At 48.1% G+C, this 20,457-nt stretch overlaps 1 protein-coding gene across 2 annotated transcripts in view; it reads right to left on the bottom strand.

The window, feature by feature from the left end:
- GDPD5 (glycerophosphodiester phosphodiesterase domain containing 5) overlaps positions 1–20,457 on the bottom strand; it is a 98,395-nt gene that overhangs the window by 59,580 nt on the left and 18,358 nt on the right. Inside the window, exon 2 of one of the 2 annotated variants that reach the window (XM_058825295.1) lies at positions 356–446. The exons of the other annotated variant lie outside the window; for it this stretch is intronic. The gene's annotated coding sequence lies outside the window, so the exon portion shown is untranslated. The remainder of the gene's footprint in view (positions 1–355; positions 447–20,457) is intronic. 2 annotated transcript variants of the gene reach the window in all.

The following is a 20,457-nucleotide window of genomic DNA, read 5'->3' as shown; positions in this document are numbered from 1 at the left end:
CCTCTCATTGCAAAGGAGCCCAGAATTCCAGGCTGCTCTCCACAAAAACTCAGGGAAAACACAATGACCAAAAAAAAAAAAATCTAAGATGAGTGTTAAAACATCCACTCCTAAACACAGTGTAATTGCATGAGGCACAATCAACAAGCCGAAAATCACTCCCTCTTCTCCATGAGCATCACAACCAGCTCCATCAAAGCCCAAAACAGGTGGGAAAGGACAGCACCCAGCAGCCACCCTCCCCTCCATGCACACGGACACCTGAGCAGTAACAGGAGCTGCAGGGAGAGAAACCACACTGATACCATCTGCCCAGAGAGCCTGGCCTGGCCAGGAGCATGGGCTCAATACTTACTGCTCCTGCTGCCAGAACCAGGGTCCAGGGAGCAGCACAAAGCCTGCAGCACCTCCCAATCACTGTTTCACTGGTCCCATGCCATCTCCAGCTGCAGAGGGGCAGAGAGCAGCCCATGAATGATTCAGCCCACTGCTGGTTAGCATTACATACAGAAATGAAAACAGGAAGCAAGACAACAGGCATTAATTATTCAAATCCAGCAACGTGCACCAGGAGGGAGGGAGGGAGGAGGGGGGAAAGAAATAAAATAGAAAACACAAAGCCACTCATGCTCTCAACCTTGACTTTCAAGATGCATCATCTGCCAATGGCTGTGAGCTTCTCAGAGCTGAATAACCAGCTCACTTATCCAAAAAGGGGGAACAGGGCAGATTCCATCTAGAAATACAAGGGAGCATTTTCCAAAGGCTCCAGGATGCCTAATTAGCACACACTGCACTTCTGAGATACTGAAGTGGAGGTATTGGTTACACATTATTCCCTTCCAAACAGCTTTGGAGGGGGGAAAAAAAAAAGGGAGAATTGGAGTTGCACATTTAAAATGAAGCTCCCTGGGGAGATCTGGCCTAAAAATTTTTGAGTTTTGTCTCTCTGGGTTAACTGCTCCATTCCTGTAGTCTCAGGACAATATTCAGAAACCTGGACTGGAGAGGGAAGGCAGCAATCAAGACCAACCACTAAAGCATCTCAGGCCCTCATCTTAGCGAGGGGAAGAGCAACAGCCCAAGTCCTGAAGTGCTCTGAGTAAACAGTGGGGATGCAGCTCCAGAGGAGCAGGTTTAACAGCCTTTCCCAAGGCTTGCTGCTCCCCTTGGATCCCCCTTCAGGCTGACTGAGAGGAGACCTCACTGCAGGCACAGCTTCCCCAGGGAGGAAGAGGAGGGGCAGGGACTGAACTCTGCTCAATGGGACAGAGACAGCACCCAGGGAACAGCTGGAGCTGTGCCAGAGCAGGGTCGGGTTGGATTTAGGGAAAGGTTCTATCCCCAGAGGTGCTGGGCACTGCCCAGGGAATGGGCACAGAGCTCAGGAGCTCCCAGGGATGCCCAGGGTGGGATGTGGGGTGTCTGTGCAGGGCCAGGGGTTGGAAGTGATCCCTGTGGGTCCCTTCCAGCCCAGGATGTTCTGTGGTTTTTAAAAGCCAAGCAGCATTCCTGCCCTTCCAGCCACACCACGGAGAGCCCTGCTCTGAACACCCACCACGGATTGCTCAGGAGGGTTTGGATCAGCACATCCAAAACAAAACCCAAAACATAAACAAGGATGCTTCAATGGAAGCTTACAAATAATGAAATCATGGAATCATTAAGGCTGGGGAAGCCCCCTAAGGTCACAGAGTCCAACCATGAGCCCAGCACTGCCAGGCCCACACCAGCCCACGGAATCCTGAAGCCTCAGGAGATGTTGGAGCAGAGCTGAGCATTTGGAGAGAGGCAGACACACAATCTTCTCCAACAACCCCACCACCCATGCAGATGTGGATGACACCTACAGGATCTCCAGTTGCCAAGGCATGGCTGGGAAGGCCCATCCAATGGAAAACCTTGGCTTTCCACGAGGTTCCAGAGAGGAGAAACTGTGGGGAGGACGAGGGGAAGAAGCACCTGCTCCCCCCACACCTGGAGAGCCTCTAAACCAAAGCAAGCCCTGAGCACACGGGCTCCCATCTCCCAAAATTCACCCCACTTGCAATAGAAATAAACATGAAAAATACAGAGGTATTTGAGGTTAATTTTTTATGTCAACTCGTTTTAAAAAGAGCTTTGGCAGATTCTACTGATTTCCATATTAAAAGAAGTGTTTTTCCTCTTGTTGGTGACTCCTGGGATCACTGTTTATCAAGAATCTCTGTAAATTCAACATCTCTATCTCTACTAAAACTTGTATCAATCTAATTATGCTTAAAGCCCTGTTAAGCAAATAATTTCCTCTGCCAATTAGGTGAGAACATGCCTGATAATCAATTAGCCCTATTGATATGCTTGTAAGGCTGCTTGTCACTCATTTCCCTAATTATACTGGAAAATCCTGATTTTCCTTAAATGCTTTCTAAAAAATTAACCTATTCCAGAGCAAACTCTACAGTTCTGTGCACAAAAAAGGAAAAATGGAAGAGAAATCTCTGTGGCCCAGCCAGGGCTGAAATCATTATCTAAATTCTTGGGATTTGCAATGCACTCTCCCATTGGTTTTCATACACATTTTGTTATTAATACACTGAACTCATCCAAGCCAAAGTAATGCAATTTCACTTTCCCCAACGTGGAAGATGGAAATGGAAGAGGGTCAATATCCCCATCTGTTTAATAACAAGCTATTACTGAGGGCTGTTTGCTCTGGCCACTCCCACGGGAGGAAATTGAGATGCACACACACACACACCGAGCACCATTTTCCACATTTTGCTGGCACAAACCCAAAGCATCTCAGCTTGCAAGATCCAAGATGTCATTTCAAGGCAGGAATGGGACACCCCAAAGCCAGAAAACAGCCTCAGGTGATTCATTTTGGGGGTGGAGGATGCCCAGCAGGGTTATTCTTCCCCACACTTTGTTGTTCCCCACACTGGAAACCAGGTTGGGCCAGAGGTTTCCCACCCACTTTTTCCAGGCTGAAAGCATTCATTTTTACACTGATAACACTGCACAAACAAAAGCAGCAGATATATATCAAAACTCCAGTCCGCATCTATTTTTTTTTTCCCCCTGGCAAACAAACAAAAAAGATGAACTGCAGCAAAGTATCCACTGCCATATGCATATGGAATATTTTGGATGAGAGCTGAGGCAGGAAAGCACAAGAGCCTTGTCCTTAAAGCTGAGTGCTGCTGCCTCAATCACAGAAAATACGAGGGGAGGGAAAAAAAATACAAAAAATGGAAGAAAGGTCTACAGACCATGTGCTGGTCTGGCAGAGCACTGAGAAGGGGAACATCCCTGAGATCCCAAAAATCCATGGACACATCCCAACCCAGGGAGAGCCTGCAGAGCCACTTGGAGTCCCCAAAGTGGCAAGGGATGACCCAAACAGACACATCCCAAACAGGATCTGGCTGATGTGGAGCCCCTGTGGGTCTGACCTGTTGTTTATTTCTCTTAAGTGTTTTCTACCAAAATAAAAAAATTACAGCTTTGAAACTAGGGCAGCGTGTAGTTCGGGGGTTGTGCACTTCCAGTTAATGAAAATTCAGACTTCAAAAGATAAATACTTCAAAAGGATTACAAAAGAAAAACTTAGACTTTAATCTCCCTAAATAAATAAGCACAGGACGGACTCACGCCCTCATCAACAGAGCTCCTCAATGTTTTCCACAAAGTGAGGCAGGACTGGGTGCCTGCAACTTTGAAAGGGTGGAAGAAGAGGAACAGGGCACAGGAAAAACCTGTATAAACCTCTGGCAGAGCAATAATTAAACACAATCGCTGCTTTCTGCACCACCCCTGCAGGCCAAGGTGTTGGCACAGCTCTGAAAACCCAAATTCTGCTGCAGATCCAAAAATATCAGGTGAGTTCACATAAGCAGGTTGTGAAGTAACTCCAAGCAGCAAAGCACAGGTGGGACATGGGGAAAAACATGGAAAACTTCAGGTACCCTCTGCCAAAGAATTTCTGACAGCCTGAGTAAAAAAGAGCTTAATCTTCTGGGGGCTGCTGAAGAGATGGGCAACAACTTGTGAATTTCTCGTATCTTTAATTCTAATAATAATTCTCTTGGCTTTTAGAAGCAGCAAAGAGAAATGTGAAGCAGCCCAAAGTACGTGAAATTACATTTTTGGCAGAGAAATTCAAACCCTTCCACCTCTCCAAGTCTGTGTCAGGTGGAGTCCCCTTGGGACAGCATTCCAGAGGCACTCAGAGCAGCACAAGAAGGCAGCAGTTCAACAGCTAAAATCTAAAACAGCAGCTAAGGTGAGGTGAGACACCCCCAGGAGCCTGCCAGGGCTGTTGGTCTTGGCAGAAGGCAGGGAAGGGGAGGGAATCTGAGCCACCAACCCCAAGGGACAGGCAGGAAAGCACCAAATGGGAGAACAGGGATGGCAAGGGAGTGGATTGAGGAAGAGACCCCATGAAGAACCTCAGACAGAGAATATCCTGTGATGTTGGTATGGTATGGTCGGGGTGATGACAAAAAGTCAGCAGGGCTCCACAGAGATGGCCCAGGTGAGAAAAAGACAGGAAAAACCATCACAGGAAAAATGAGAAGACAACAGCTGGATGCTAAACAAAACCCATGCACCAACAAGGAATTAAAGAGTGTTTAAAGACTGAAAAACGTTACAGAACACTTTTCCTCTCCACAGACTCCAGGAGCTTTGCCATCCTCACCAAGCTGCAAACCAGAAGCCTGCACCAATTTCACTTTTTTGCTGAGAAATTAAGTGGAAACAGAGCTGGGTTTGAACATGCCCACCCTGAGAAGCAGCCTCCCCTTCAGACAAGCATTTCTCCCTCTCCTGGTTTTCCCTTTCCAGACACAGCCCCAGGAGCTGCCCACGGATGGTGCCAGCAGTGGAGCAGGAGCCTGTCCCACACATTGCCTGCTGAAAACCAGCAGGGAAAGAAAACTGCACCAACAGCCCCAGGAAGGCTCATCTGAGAGGGAGCCAAGTGCCTCCACTCCCTCTGCAGGCACTGGAATGGAAACAGCAAGGGAGGGCAAGAAAGAAAGGAAAAGGAAAACAAACCCAGCAAGAGCCATTTTCCAATCGATACCCTGCACATCTGCTGTGCAACTGCTACCCAGAGAATTAGGCATGAATGTTTCTGGCTTAATGAGAGGTGGAAAGTCCTAGTTAAATGGATTACAAGCTCTTTATTTCCTATGATTGATTCCTTCCATACGGCTGCAGGAGACATTACTCACGAAAATAAACGTTCTCAAGTAGCAGAGGAGCTGAATAAATAAAGAAGAAAAACTTGCTTTGCCTTCCTGAGCAACCTGGGGTAGTGGAAGGTGTCCCTGTCCATGGCAGGGGTGAAACTGGGCAGGCTTTGAGGTCCATGGAGTAACTGATGAAGTCCAGAAGAGGTTCAAGAAGGAAAGTCAGCCTTTCATCACCTCCACTACCGCTTTGTGATTGCTCGAAAAACATGGAAACAAAAATGATATTGGAAAAATGAGATGTATGCACTCCCCATCCCCTCCTCCACCCCTGTGGCACATAAGATATTTAATTTATACCAGAGAAAGGCTAATATCCACTTTATCCCTCTTTTGTTCCAAGGAAGCAGAGATTTGCCTCATGTTCCTAAAGCCTCAGCCCAGTTCTTACTGGGGTTTTTCCAGTTCTGTACAAATCAGGCTCTGCTCAATGCAAGGAGACAGACAGGAGAGCTTCCCTGTCATGAGGGAAAGGAAAATGGCATCCAAGGAAACAAAGGGGTAACCAGAGACAGGTTACCACCCCAACCCCATTCCAGAGTCACACAGCTCAGGTAAATGCCTGTCCTGACTGGGACTCCTGTATCCTGCCAAAAGCTGGTGTGGATCTTTAGGAGGATGTGAATAAGGGCAAAAGGATTTCACTCTGTTTGCTGCAGCATAAATCTTTCAGGAGGAAGGAATTTTCTCAATTGACCTGGCAAGGAGTTGCATCAGTCTGAAATGCTCCTTGCTTTCCAAAAAGCGTCTCCAGACATGGGCTAAGGTCTCCCTGACACAGGAGGGACGGGGACAGAGGGTGAGGCCAGGGAGGGACCCAGCCCTGCAGCCACAGGGGCACTCCCAGAGCGAGCACAGGAGGCTCACAGGCATGTCCAGCTCCTGCTCTAACAAAAACACAAAAACAAGGCTCCATCTGCCAGTTACATCAGCTCCCAGCTTGTTTTCCTTATGGAGAGGCCCAGTCATGAGGGATTCACAAACTCATTTAGTGATGCAAACCCAAGGCCTATTAGGCCAAGTGCTTTCAGTCATCTTTGAGAGCTTTTAATAGGATGAGCATTGATTCTCTGAGCATTAACTCACTGTGTCCTGCTGCCCTTTTCCCAGCACCAGTGACACTCTTCCAGCCTGGCACATTATCAGCACAATGGGGTTTTCAATATAATCAGGGTTAGAGTGAAACAGGGATACCTGCAGACAGCATAGTCAGGTTCTCTCACAGGCTGTCCTGAGAAGCTGTGGCTGCCCCAATCTTGGAATTGTTCAAGCTCTGATGGGGCTTGGAGCAGCCTGGGATAGTGGAAAGTGTCCCTGCCCATGGCACTGGGAGAGCTTTAAGGTCCTTTCCAACCCAAACCATTCTGGGATTGATATCAAGGTATTCAAAACCCTTTGGGGGTTAGGATGAGGCTGGAGATGCTGGCACAAAGCTCTCTCCACCTGGGACCCCTCAAAGCACTGCTCTCATCCAGGGCATTATTATTATCTCCAGAGAAGATGATCTCAAGGCAGGACCCCCAAGGGTCCATTAACCCACAGCACTTTGGTGGGAACTGCTGCCAGCCCAGAGCAGTTTATCCAAACATCTGCAGCAGCTCAATCCCACAGGAGCCCAGAGGCCAGGATGCAACAGCATTTCTCTCTCCGTCTCTGCACCACTCTAAGCTTTCTAGGAAAAGGCCTGTTTAGAAGCTCATTTCTTTAAAAGTAGCTTTGTGACATCGGAGGAACAAAAAATAAACACAAATATCCAAGAGATTTGGAGCAGGGCAGGGTGCTCAGCAGCACACACTCCACACCAGCTGTGCAAACATCCCTCAGTCAGTGAGACTGACCACAAGGACACATCCATTCTTCACCACAGTGACCTTCCCTGTCCATCCTAGAAACACATCCATGGCACCAGCACACTGCCCAGGGTAGATCTTCAAGCAAAGAATTCAATAAAAAGGCTTCCTGCACATCTTGGGATGAGCCAGCCCTAGGCAAGTATGAGAAAAGTAAAATTTTCAAGGCTACACTTGCTCTGAAACCAGAACTCCCTGCCCAGATGGGTCAGGCATCTCCCCCCTGGAACACAGACCAAAAAGCAGCCACATCCCAGGGAAGCAGAGAAGAGCTTGCCAGAGCACAGAACTCTCACAGAAAAGCTATTATTATTATTATTAGTCCCATGCAGATTTATTTAAGAGGTTCTCAGGAAAATAAGCCTGTGGAACTTGCACACAAACATAGCATTTCCAGGATTCAATGGCTTTCATCCCACTTCCAGAAAGCCACTCTGGGTCTCCATCCCATCAGATTAAGATCCTGCCTTGAGAGCAGCTACTGTCTGGGTAGGAGACAAGCAGCTTTTCCTTCCACCAGCCAAAATATCTTCATTTCCAGCTTATTTTCCTACCAAAACACAGGGTGATTGCATAAGTGCCTCTGTTCCTGTTCCTTGCTGTCTCCCACCTTTGCTTCCCTGCCCAGGCAGCGATTCCCTGGAGCTCCAGCCCAGCTGGAATGCTCTCCAAGAGCTGCTGCTGGGTGGGAAAACATCAAATAAACCTCCCCCAAAGGAAAGGCAGCTCCAGCCCAGGCTGCTGTCAAAGACTAATCAGCAAGTACAGCTGGAAAGGGGAAGGGATGGAAGTGGGAAGATTAAAGATTTGAAATAAGTCCCAAAGAAACCAGGCTGGGCTTGCTCTTGAGTCAATATTTTTTGGTTAAGCAGGAAAACATCGAGAACTTTGAATAATTGACTTCACACTCAGTAATCTGCTGGCCAAACCAGCTCCTGCCACTGTTTTAAACAGAGTGAAAAATACTGGGATGTTCATCAAATTAAGAGACAGCACACAAAAAAATGATTGCTGTGAGTGGGAAATTTCAGCGAGAAGTTTCAGGCTGGGAAATGGAAATTTCAGCACGAAATTTCAGGATAAAGCTTTATAAGCATTAGAAGCAAATAAAAAAAACCAAACCCAAACATAAACAAACAAACAAAACCAACAATCAAACCAACAACCAACCAACCAAAAAAACCAACAACCAACCAACCAAACAAATAAAAAACCCCAAACAAACAAACAAACAAAAAATCCCCACCTAAACCCAAAGGAAACCAAAAAAGAACATCAGCAATACCCTTCTTTTTGCTAGAATGGTTATCACACATTACTGAAAATCAACTTCAAAATTTAAGCACCAGGGTTTAAAGCCACCAGTATCCAGACTGGATAAACCAGAATTCCACAGGAAAAGAGCTGGCCAGGAAAGAAAGAAAATCAAAGGTAGAGAAGTGAAAACATGTTAATTTCCTGAAAAATGTTAATTTCCAGACTAGCAAAGTATAACTGGGTGCAGAAAATAGGAGAAATCTTCTTGCTGCATGAAAGCAGAAGGAAATGGCACAACAAATCACCAGGTGAATCTGTCATAGGGAAAGGGAAAAAAGGGAAGCAATTGGGAAGGGAGATAGTCATGAACCCTTTTTTGTTCCCAAATCTGTCAGTGTAGCTCTCTGTCCATGTTTCAGGAATAATTTTCAAAAGAAAAGAGGAATCCACGGAAGTTTTCAAGGACAAGATGGACTTGGAGCAGCCTGGTCTAGCTGAAGGCACAAAAAAGGAACTGGTGGGAACAAGGTGGTTTTAAGGTCTCTTCCAGCCCACCCCATTCCTTGATCCTCTGGATCTGAACATTCATTCTCCTTTACCACTGCAGCCAGTGCCAGGCCTCAATTCCCCCTGCATCCCTTGGCATGGGAGCATCCTGGTCTAGGTGAGGCATGGCCAGAACTTGAGGTTTTTATTTGTCCTCCCTAACCAGGACACAATTTATAAACACCCCAGGTATCCTCACATCAAGATCAGAATCCAAGATCGGGTTTGTCTGGCTCAGGGCCCATGTGAGTCCCCTGAGTTTCTGTCAGTCTCCAGGTTATCACCTCCAGCAGGTTCTCCTTCATTCCCTGGAGCCTGATCCTAATTTTGGGCTCTCTGGGCTTATCAGCAATCTTTGCCTGGTGTGCTGTTTTTATTTCCCCTCCTGCCCATGGCAGCTCTCCCTTAAGCTGGTTTAGCACAGTTGTGTAAGAGTCCTGCAGGGTCACAAGAGGAAGGAGGCACTTTCTTCCCTGACCTCAATCCTGGCACCATCAGCACCTCTGCCAGACCTTCAGCAACCCCAGCCTTACTATTTCAGAGACAGAAACCAAACATTTCACCTTCCAAAGTCAGGATTTGAGGCATTAGGTCACAGCATTTACCTGGGCAGGCTGTGATCCTCCTGAAAGGCACCACCTGAGGCAGAGTCTGCCTCTGCCCAGGGCAGCTCTTCAGCCAAGAAAGCTGAGAAGAAACAAATCCATGGATCCTCAAGGCAGCAAGCACCAGACCAATAAATCCCAAAGATGGATGAGACAGAAGATGCCTCAACTCATGGAAAAGAAAAAAAGTAATATTATTCTCTGTACCAGCTAAGGGCAACTGAGTTAAACTGGTTGCCTTCCTTGGCTCTAAGCCCACAGGTGAGAGATATGAATTAAACTTTCTGTGTTCTCTCTGTCCTTTACAGATCAATAAAAAGCTGGAAAGGAATAAAAATAAATCCAGTGATTTTACTATTTTTATCTCTAAGGCAGAGAAAACTATGCAGCTGCTGGAAGGCACCTTTCCCAACCAATTCTTGATTTAATTTTGTGTATTTTTGTGAATTCTGTTGGAAGTTGCCTATAGTAAAAATAAAATTGAAAAATACTAAAAAACCTCACCTAAAATATAAAAATACTAAAATAAAAATTTCAAAAAGTAACACAGACTCAGACCCCTTTTGATACAGAGTGAGGTTGGGGGTGGTTCCTGCTCATCCTCCATCCAGTGCTTCTGGAGTCAGCCTGCACATCCTCCATCCACCATCACACAATCCACAGGATCCAGCTGCCAAGGTTATTCCATCAGCTTGCTCTGGAGATAATTCCAGAGCTGACCTGAGCAGGTGGTTGGAGTGCTGAGCTCCCTCCCAAGCTGAACTATTTATTCTGTGATTTTCTACAAGCAGCAATCACTTTCTTCAAGGAATGTAAGGAAGTGACTGGGAAGAGGACTAAGCAGGAATTTTGTATTTTACCCCTCTCCTTCCAGTAAAGGAGCTAAGCCTTTTTTCAAGTTTTCAGACAACCTGAGGTTTACAGCCCATATCTAAACTCCAACAGAGCGAGGCTGCTCAGGTTAGAAATCTCTTTTTTCCAGCAGAAACCCCTCAAGCCAGCAATTGGCCAAAGTGCTGCAAGTCATCATCTCCTCCCTCTTGAACCCTGGCTATTCACTTTCAGTTCTTGAGGAGTTTTACATATTCCAGCAAGCTGAGGGTTTGGGCCGTGCTGCCTTCCAAGAAGGTTCATTTTTCTTCTGAGGGGCCTGTGAGAGTGCAGCTCAAGTCCTCAGCCCCAGCTTGGCTCATCCTCAGCAGTGCTTTAAAGAGGGTGAGAACACGTTCACTGAGCTAAAAACAAACACACTGTCCCAGTATTTCTGGTAAAATCCACTTGGATTCCAGGTATTCTCAAAAGGACTTTTTGCTGTTCAGCCCTTGAGAATTTCAAGATTTCTCATAAATTCTTTTTGTTGGTGCCAGTTCGTGCGGAGTGCCTAAAGCCCTAAAAACCCTTTCCCATTTGTGTTTTGGCAGACAGCTGGGCTGGGTTTCTATTCCAGGGACGCTGCCCAAGTGCTTTCCTCACAGCCACCCACGCTCGGGCGCCCAGATCCGCTGGGCTCCGCAGCGCTGATGGAGCGAGGACGCGGAGGCGGCTCCAACTCTGTCTGGCTCTGTCTCCCTCTGTCTCTCAAGAGGCTCCTTCACAGCTTAAGGACATGTCCTCCCCCTCACCAGAGCATCCTTTGCCACCCAACACCTGTTCAGCGCCCAGGTGTGAAGGCACAGCTCAGCCCAGCCCCATAGGCCTCTCCCTGCAACAGGTGGCTCAGGTTTTGTCGGGGCTGGAGCGTGATTCCTCTGAGATCCCTCTGATCCCAGCCCCACATCCAGCCCACACCACAGAACAGCTGCAGGAGGTCACATCCCGAAGTCCCTGCACAGGGAGCTCCCTGCCACGTGCTGGAGAAAGCTCAAAAAGCCCCAAAATCCCAGAATTCCAGCACAGGTGGGTGCCAGGAAAGAGGTACAGAGGAGGCCAAGGAGATGCTCCAGGGACTGCAGCCATGCTGGGAGAGCTCAGAGCCCTTCCAGGGCCAGAAGGGGCTCCAGGAGAGGGTCTGGGGACAAGCCTGGAGGGACAGAACACAGGGAATGGCTCCCACTGCCAGAGGGCAGGGATGGATGGGATAGTGGGAAGGAATTCCTGGCTGTGAGGGTGGGCAGGCACAGAGTATCCAGAGAAGCTGTGGCTGCCCCTGGAAGCGTCCAAGGCCAGGCTGGATGGGCTTGGAGCAGCCTGGGACAGAGGAAGGTGTCCCTGCCATGGCAGGGGTGGAATGGGATGATCCTGAAGCTCCCTTCCAACCCAAACCACTCCATGAACGTGTTTAAAGCTTCCAGCCCTGCTTTAGCCTCTCCACTCCACGAACCACAGGCTCCAGGTTGATCTCTGGGAAAGCTTCCAGAAAGAAAAGGCTGCTCGGCTGTCAGACAGGAACAGCCAGTGGTGATGCCAGGGAAACACTTTTCCTTTCTTCTGCAGTGAGATCTAAAGGGCTGGGCTGACCCTCAGCTGGGAAACCCCAACCCTGTGGCAGCAGCTTCCACCTCAGCTTCCCCAGCTCCTGTTGCCTGCTCAGAGACTTCAGGAACAGGACAAGATGCAGAGTAATGGGATTCTTCGTCAAGATAAGGAGAGAAGGGTGGAGATCTGGGATTATATTCATATTTTTATCTATATTTCTTCATTATTATTACTTTTAAGTGGCTACAAACTTAAGCATCTTGGAAGAGCCAATCTCTCTACTTTTCAGAGCTTCCTCCTGTTATTGACATCACTTTAGGATGAGAAAAATACACCAACAGCAACAACCTCAGAGCTTCAGCTCCAAGCCTCTGCCAAAACCAGGGATATTACTGGAGGAAGGAGCAGAGCACAAAGGAGACAGCAAATTATGAGAAGGGTGAAAACCCAAACCATTTCACCACCTCAAACAGCAAAAAAATAAGAGCAGGTACAGGATCAGCTCCAGCAGAGCCAGTGCCCATACCCACCAGGCAATCCCAGCTGATTTTCATTTTTCATTTCATTTTTTTATTTCACATTCATGCTTTGTACCAGCTGTGGAGGTGAAGCACTGCACTCCCCAAACCAGAGCTGTCAGCGCCTTTTCTCCTCCTTTATGGGGCAAACACTCTCCCCAGGAGTTTCTCACTACTGAGCTCTTCATTTTTAGCTTGGCAGCCAGGAATCATTTTCAGGATCCATAAATTGTGTTCAGGATCATCCCCATTTCTGTATTTGACAAGCCTGAATTTCTGCTTTAAGTTACAGTTTATTAGTCCAAAGGATCTGCAGTTATTGCCTGGCAGGAGCTGAGCTGATACCCATTCATCATCCCCTCACTTACAAGACAAGACCGCACAAGGAAGCCAAAGTTCACATTGATTTCCTGCTAAAGTCAGGTCCCAGAGACAGAAAAGGCTTCATGGTGTATTTTCATCTTGTGGGGCTTTGGAATTCTGCTCACGAGGTGGCCAGGGCTGCACCACAGAGCAGCCCCAGCATTCTGCCTGCTGTCACCCACAGAGAGGAGATTCCAGACCCAGGCAGAGGATGGCAGGTTGGGGTCTACATTTAGTTTAAGCCAGAGGATAAAGTGGTTTACTTAAACCCCACCTGGAGGTGAAGAGCAGGTCAGCACAGCACAGCCCAAGGAAAGCTCTTTATGGAGACAGGGATGTTGAGGGAAGGGTAACCAGAGCTTTGCAGCACTCTGGTCTGACCACAGCATGATCCAGGGATTCCAGCCACATCCCACATTCCCAAAAACAACACTCATTTCCCCTTTGGGTCGCTGAAAGCAGGAATACACAGTGGAGGAGGAATATTACAGGCTAAAATCCAAGGGGAACAGCAGGACATCCGTGGGGTTAATGCAAACAGCAGGTACAGGAGGGAACTGAGAAACCAAAAGTGATTTCACTGCAGCTCCCAAATCCACCCTCCAATAAAGTTCATCCAACTTAAAAGCAGTGTTTAACTCAAAAGTTAAGCCAAAAAAATTGGATTTAACTTGAAAAAGACTCGACCTTCTGTTTACTTCTGCTCAGCTTTCTGACTGCCAAGGCTTGAACACACCAAAGCCCCAAGGAAAGAGATCAAACAGCAAAGGCAGAACGGGGAAAAGCTCAGCTCCCAGTAGATCATCCCTGTGCAGAGCTGCTGACACTTTTTGGCAGCTGAAGGGGGCACAGTGGGAGCAGAGATGACAATTCCTGCTCTTTGCACAAGCCTCAGACACATCCAGGTGGCAGCTCCACCAGCACGAAGCAGAAACAGCAGAAACTGCCTGAAATCTCCTTGGGAAAAGAGAGTTTTTGGCTGAAAACATGCACTTGTTACAAGAAACACAAAGCAAAATCTCAGTGAAGTATTTAAAATACTTTTAAAATAGGACTTGAAAAATGTAGTGAAAATGCATTAAAATAACGATTGTGTCACAGCAATTCTGCCCCTTTTACCCATCCACCTGCCTTCAGACCACACAATTTACTTCATTTCAGACTGACAATTATTCACATGCAGCCTCTGGAGGATCTAACCACAAGAATCACCTCCACAGATGGAGAAAGACCAGAATCGTGCAGCAGGTCTGCCTTGCCATCACCCTCAGGAAAACCACCCAGTCTCGGGATGTTACATTCACTTCTGTTTCTTTGCCAGACTACAGAAAAATCTGCCAGAGATGCTGAATCACACGTGAATCATCACGGAATTGTTTGGGTTGGGAGAGTTGTTAAAGCCCATCCAGCCCCACCCCAGCCACGGCAGGGACACTTCCACTGTCCCAGGGTGCTCCAAGCCCCAATATCCAACCTTGGCCACTGCCAGGGATCCAGGGCAGGCACAACTTTCCTATCCCATCACATCAAAGCTCTTTTTTTGCACAAAACCACACCAAAATCTTCCTTGCCTGCCCTGCAGCAACGCTTGGATGCTTCTGTGGTTGCCACAATGCTTTCTGTGCTCCATCTCTCCTCCCCCACCCAATCAGACATTGCAAAACAGACAACCCCCCCCAAAAAAACCATACAGAGAAGCACTGAAAAGAAATCTCACCATGCCAGTCTGCAGCACAGATGATTTCACCTCAATTACTCGCTCTTGTCATGCAAAACAAGAACTACAGGAGAAAATTCAACTCCTGCTCCAGACAACACAGCAGCCAAAAATGAAGACGCTGCCCCAAGCATTTCTCTCAGTTTTACATGCTGGGATTGGTCTGTCAGCATGTGAGGAGTCTCCCAGAAGTGTTTTTGAAAGGAAGGCTGATATTAAAGAGCAATTATACATCTGAAATTGAGCCTTCACCCTCTGATTCAGGGGAGCCCAAGGAACACACGCACGCACAGGAACAAGGAGTTTAAAAGAGGGGGTAGAAAAGGGAAAAAATGTCCAAGTTAAGTGGAGAATCTGGGCAAAGAATGCAAATTCTGACCTACTTCTCCCTCCTGACGGGGAGAGGGCACGAGGCAGCTGCCACTGCTGCTCTGCAGGCACAGGAGAGGAGCCCTGCCAGAACTGCTCCTCTCCCCAAGCCATGTCCCTTCTGCAAGGTGAAGGCCACCATCCATCCTTGTGCCCAGGGAACAAGCTGGGAGGGCTGGAACCTTCCCACAAAATAAAAACCAAACTTCCCTCCAAGCCAGCCCCCAGGGTGGGAAGGGGACAGGGCCAAAGCCATGGACACCCTGGGCTGATGCAGTGCCAGCTGCATGGGAAGCCAAGGTCTCCATGAGGGTCACCCTCTGTCCCAGGGCAGGGGAAATTCCAGAGGGGAGGAATTTGGGCCCAGCAGCCCCTCCAGCAGAGGAGGATTCCCAGTTTTGTTACCCAAACTCTCAGCCACACCTTCATGAGCTGCCTGCCCAGGAGCCACCGACCTTAAGTCTTCCTCCCACTACAGAATTTTCTTTCGGGTGCCAAAAAATCCCATCTGATCTCACACAGGAGAGGAGCTGGCCAGGTTAACCCCCAGCTTAGGGCAGAAAATCCAAGATGTGTCACTGCAAAAGGGTTTTATCAAAGCACTGAGCTGTGGCAGCACAAGGTGACAATAAAAGCAGCCCAGAAGAGGAGCCATCAGTGTCACCCCAAGCATCTTGGAGCAGCCTGGATTAGAGGAAGGTGTCCCTGCCCATGCCAGGGAGTGGATGGAACGCCATGGTCTTTAAGGTCCTTTCCAACCCAAATTACTACATGGCTCTAAAACTGTCCCCAGTGATGGATTTCCATGCAAACACTGAGTTTTCATCCTGCAATTCCTGTAATATATCATACACATTCATCTTTTAATGATGCAGTCTGAGGTGTAGGATCCAGCATCCCCCAAGCCTCCTCTTGGCATAAATGAAATTATAGATAGAGCCATAAATTCCTTGCTGCACTGGCTGGGAATTGCAATTTCAGCCCAAAGCCTGCTGCAAACTCAGATTATAGAGAAGGCTTTGTTCAGCCAGTCTCCTCCTTTTCCCTTAGGAAACCTGTATGTCAAAAGACCAATAAATGCTGGTAATTTATTATGTGGAAAGGCAGAACTGAGATGTAAGCTGAGTTTATGTTTGAAATGGTCACAGAGCCCTGGGATGGCAAGTCAGAATTGTTGTTCTCTGTTTGTACACACATAAATACCCAGGGATGAAAGAATGACAAGGAGAGAAGAATTATCAACACCACAGGAGCATGGAGCAGAAAAACGTGGTTCAGATTTAAAGGCTGTTCAGGGATTGTACTGCAAGAAAATCAAAAAATCAATGAAAAACATTATAAAGAATAAGATCATTTCAATTTGCAGTCTGTTTATCAGCACTGATTAAGGAAAGATTTGATTTATCCTAAAGGAAAGCAGGTGAATCACTACAAGGCTGTAGAATTCTCCTCCAGCATTCACATCTGCCATACCCTGGGCTCTGGAAGATGTGTGGCATAATTCTGATGTCTAAATAAACCAGAAACACACAGACAGCATTTGGGTTTCTTCCAGCCTCCCAAACATCCAAGAAATCCTGCCCATCACCACCTATGGAGACACCCAGAGCACACCCTGCCAGGTGACTCCTCACTTCCCTCTGGCCTCTCCCTAGGGTTTGGAACACTCCAACACCTCCTGAATAACTCCCTTGTCCTTGCCTTTTCTGTACAACTGCAGGCAGGGAAACTCTGTTCAGCTCCATGGGATGCAGATTGCAAAAAACTCCCTCACCCTACAGAAAAAAAGAGCGGAATATGAAATAAAGCACCTAATCTTTCCCACCAAAACCAGACTGTAAACAGCCTGAGGGTTTAGACAAGCACCTGGGATGTGCAAGAGACTTCCAAACCTTTTTTTTCCCAGGTGAACTTCCTGCCTAATCCATGAACAGATTTCCTACACAACCCAAGAGGAAGGGAGCTCTCAGCTCCAGGCTGGAGTCCCCAAGCACTTTAAGCCCCTGTTGCTTGCAAGAGTTCCCAAGGACATCTGTCCCACCAGACATTGGGTAGTGAACAAATTTAACTCCATGTGGATTTTCTTTGGGTTGGAGGAGTTTAAGACACCCAACTTGTGTATAAAGAATGGGAGAGGGGAACAAAGCGTTCCATGAAAAGTGAAGTGCCTTCATTTCTAAGGAGATGGTGAGAGATCCACTGAGGAAAAAGTAGAGACAATCAGACCCCAATCACCCCCAAAAAATTCTTTTCTTGTAGCACCACCTGACAGAGGAGCACAAGAGCACAGCTCAAAGCAGCCAGGGAGACAGCAAGGCCAAGATCACCCTGATCCTGCTCCATGAAAACCTGGCAATTGCTGCTCCAGGGAAGACACAGCAATTTTTGTGCCACAGGAAATTTTGTGCCTGCTGGACAAAGCACTGCCAGAAGCTTTGGGTCATTCTGCCCTGGTTGTGTCCTCAAGCTTCTCTCCACAACTGAAGGCAGAGCTTGGACTGAAGGCAGAGTTCTGCAGCTGCTGTGGGACTCTGAGTGAGGATTTCAGGAATACCAATCTATCATTCAGAAATGGAGCTGGAAATCAGAGCCACAAGCCCATCACAAGGCTGGGCACTTGTCCCTTCTTCCATGTCATCCCAGACTTTCCTTCAGCCAGGGAATGTGATCAGTTCTCAGGGAAATAAGGCTGCATAACCATCCTTCCTTTTCTCCAAATTCCCCACAACTCAGCTGGGATCTTTTCCCAGCCTTTTCCAAAGAACTTTCACTGCTGCACTGCTGCATTTGAATTCAAGCACTAATGCACACGGGCTGCCTTTGGGACTCCCCACAGCCTGTGCCAGGACTGGACAATCTTTTCCATGAGGAATATTTTCCTCATCTCCAAACTGAACCTCCCCTGGAAGAACTTGAGGCTCTTTCCTCTCATTCTATTATTTTTTACCTGGGAGAAGACATTGACCTCCCTCACCACTTGGGAGACAAAGGCACATCAACCCTTCCATAACATTTTGAGGGAGATAAGGATGGAAATTAACTCCCCAATGTTAATTAACTGTGTCTCCTATAGACCTGGCAGTTTTAGGAACCTGAACTGCCTCAGGTTTTAACAAGAAGGTCACTTCTGCATCGACTAAGAAAGCTGGATTTTGTTCCTCTCCACTTTTAGCCTTGTTAGACTCAGAATTAAAGTCATTTCACACAGCTTAGCGCAAGATGCTGTGCTGTGGACACAATGGAAGAGGAGATTTTAAGTCACCATCCCCATTTCCCATTCTGCATCCTTCTGAGACAGACTCATTCCACCCTCTGAAATTTTCATTAAACCAAGGAGGACCAATGACCATTTTCTGCACCCCCAAAAAGAGCAGCACTCACCAAACAAGAGACAGAGGTAGTGGGGAACCAACACAGCACAAACATCCCCCGTTTTGCCACTTTAATCCCTCCAGCAGCCTGTCAGCATATTCCAGAACACTCACCAGCCAAATATTACATTTTCACTTGCACTGGACAATAATTAGGACACCCGAGTTTCCAAGAGTCAGTGAAATACTGTGAAACCCACCAAAGTCTCAGGCTGGCCTTCTGTGAACAGCTCTGTGTCCTACCAAGGACCAGAAATGCTGTGCTCAAGGCTCTGCCCTTGCTAAGTGCTCCTTAATCTGCCCCAGAGGTTGATAATCAGAAGGAATTGTTCCCTGTGAGGGTGGGCAGGCCCTGGCACAGGGTGCCCAGAGCAGCTGTGGCTGCCCCTGGATCCCTGGAAGTGCCCAAGGCCAGGCTGGATGGGGCTTAGACCATCCTGGGATAGTGGAAGGTGTCTGACCATGGAAATGGATGAGCTTTAAGGTCTCTCCAAATCCAAACTTTTCAATGCGTTCTAAAAAAAAGCCCCAGAACTGCACAGTTGCACAAAGCAGGTTCTTCAAGAGGCCAAGAAGAGGAAGAAGTTAAAGCTGTGATTTATAAAGTTGGTGATTTATGTGCTGCGGGCACACACTGGGCAGGGCAGGAGGATAAATCAGCACCAACAGCCCAAGCTGACACATCTGTGCTCCTGGCCTGCTGTCACCTCTGGGACAGGGATCCAAGTGCCACAGCAGACACTGTGACTCCAGCCCAGCGTCTGGGGGCGTGCCAGGCGCTGATTAACTGCTGCTGTTAATTACAGGATGTAAACAGTGCCCTGAGCTGACCCACAGCCCAGGCAGGCCTTGGCAGCTCAGCTGTGCCCTCATGGGTGCCCATGTGCCACTGTCCCTGCAGTGCCCTCCCTGCTGGGACACGGGCAATGGCACCAGCTGCCCTGGCACCCTGAATTCCTGCCCCAGCTCCCTCCACCCAGCAGAGGAACAAACCTCCTCAGTGCTCAGAGCTCACAGGCTCCCGGCCCAGACAACAAGGCAGGATTAAAGCCTTGTGGCACCCCAAACACCTCAAGAGACTCAGCCCAAGCGGCGGGGGATGGACACACAGGGAGAGGCCTGCAAGGCAGGAACTGGGAGCACTGGTGGATGATGTTTAAAGGCCCATTCCAACCTGATATCCTCTGATCCCTGAACAATTCCAATCCACAGGATCCACAGAAGATGGTGCTTCACTCACACAAATTCTCAAAGTTTGCTGTGGCACAAAAGCCCCACTGCTCTCAGTGAGATATTGAACAAAAAGGCTCCCTCCGGGCAGCACCCTGCAAAGCAGCCAGCCCTGGCAGCCCAACACATGTCACTGTGACCTTCTGCTGCTCCAGGAACAGCATTCCTCCAGAGGCACAAGCAGATAACACAGAGACAAGGGCACCCAAGAAGTTATTCCTGGCAAACACTCGCTCAATGCCTTTCCTTGCTGTAATATTCCCAGACTAGTTCTTGCTTTTTCATCTAAACTCCTCAGAGGAGAGCAGATCCCTCCAGCCCAGGAAGTACCTGGCTCTGGGAGTGAATAAACCAATGTGTAGTTTTACAAACACACTCTGAGGTTCTCCACCAAAGGAAAAGCAAACAAATGTTCTCCTATCTCCCAGGAAGTTTGTCCTGGTGTTAGCTTTCCTCCCAGCCCTTCTGCAGGCAGCTTTTAAAACATGAGCAAAGCCCTGTTTCATGTTAAATTCATAACCAGGAGGCAGAGTCAGGGTTCCCAGGCTGCTTTTTGAGCTGCAAACACTGAGAAGAGCAGATGAGAGCTGGTGGTGATGGGTTGGGCATTCCACCTGTGGCATGGGGCATCCCTGTCACCCATCCCACAGGGCTGGGAAGGTCTCAGGGGCAAAATGACTTAGAAAAATGGAATGGCTGGGGTTGGAAGGGACCTCAGAGCCCATCCAGACCCATCTGTGCCATGGACAGGGACACCCTTCAGTGTCCCACATTGCTCCAAGCTCCATCCAGCCTGTGCCAGCGCAAAGCCAAGCCTGTCTGAGCTCAGATCACGGGTCCCTCCCAATTCAGAGTACTCCGTGAACATTTCAGAGATGCTACCAGCCCACCTGTGGGCTTCTTCAGCAACCCTCCCCTTCCAAAAGTTCAGTTTAAAATCTGATTTCTCCCAGAGGATGCACCACAAGCCCTTGGG

The sequence above is a fragment of the Ammospiza caudacuta genome, chromosome 2 (genome assembly GCF_027887145.1).
Source record: "Ammospiza caudacuta isolate bAmmCau1 chromosome 2, bAmmCau1.pri, whole genome shotgun sequence".
Taxonomy (NCBI): domain Eukaryota; kingdom Metazoa; phylum Chordata; class Aves; order Passeriformes; family Passerellidae; genus Ammospiza; species Ammospiza caudacuta.
This window is presented reverse-complemented; position numbering and strand designations above follow the sequence as displayed.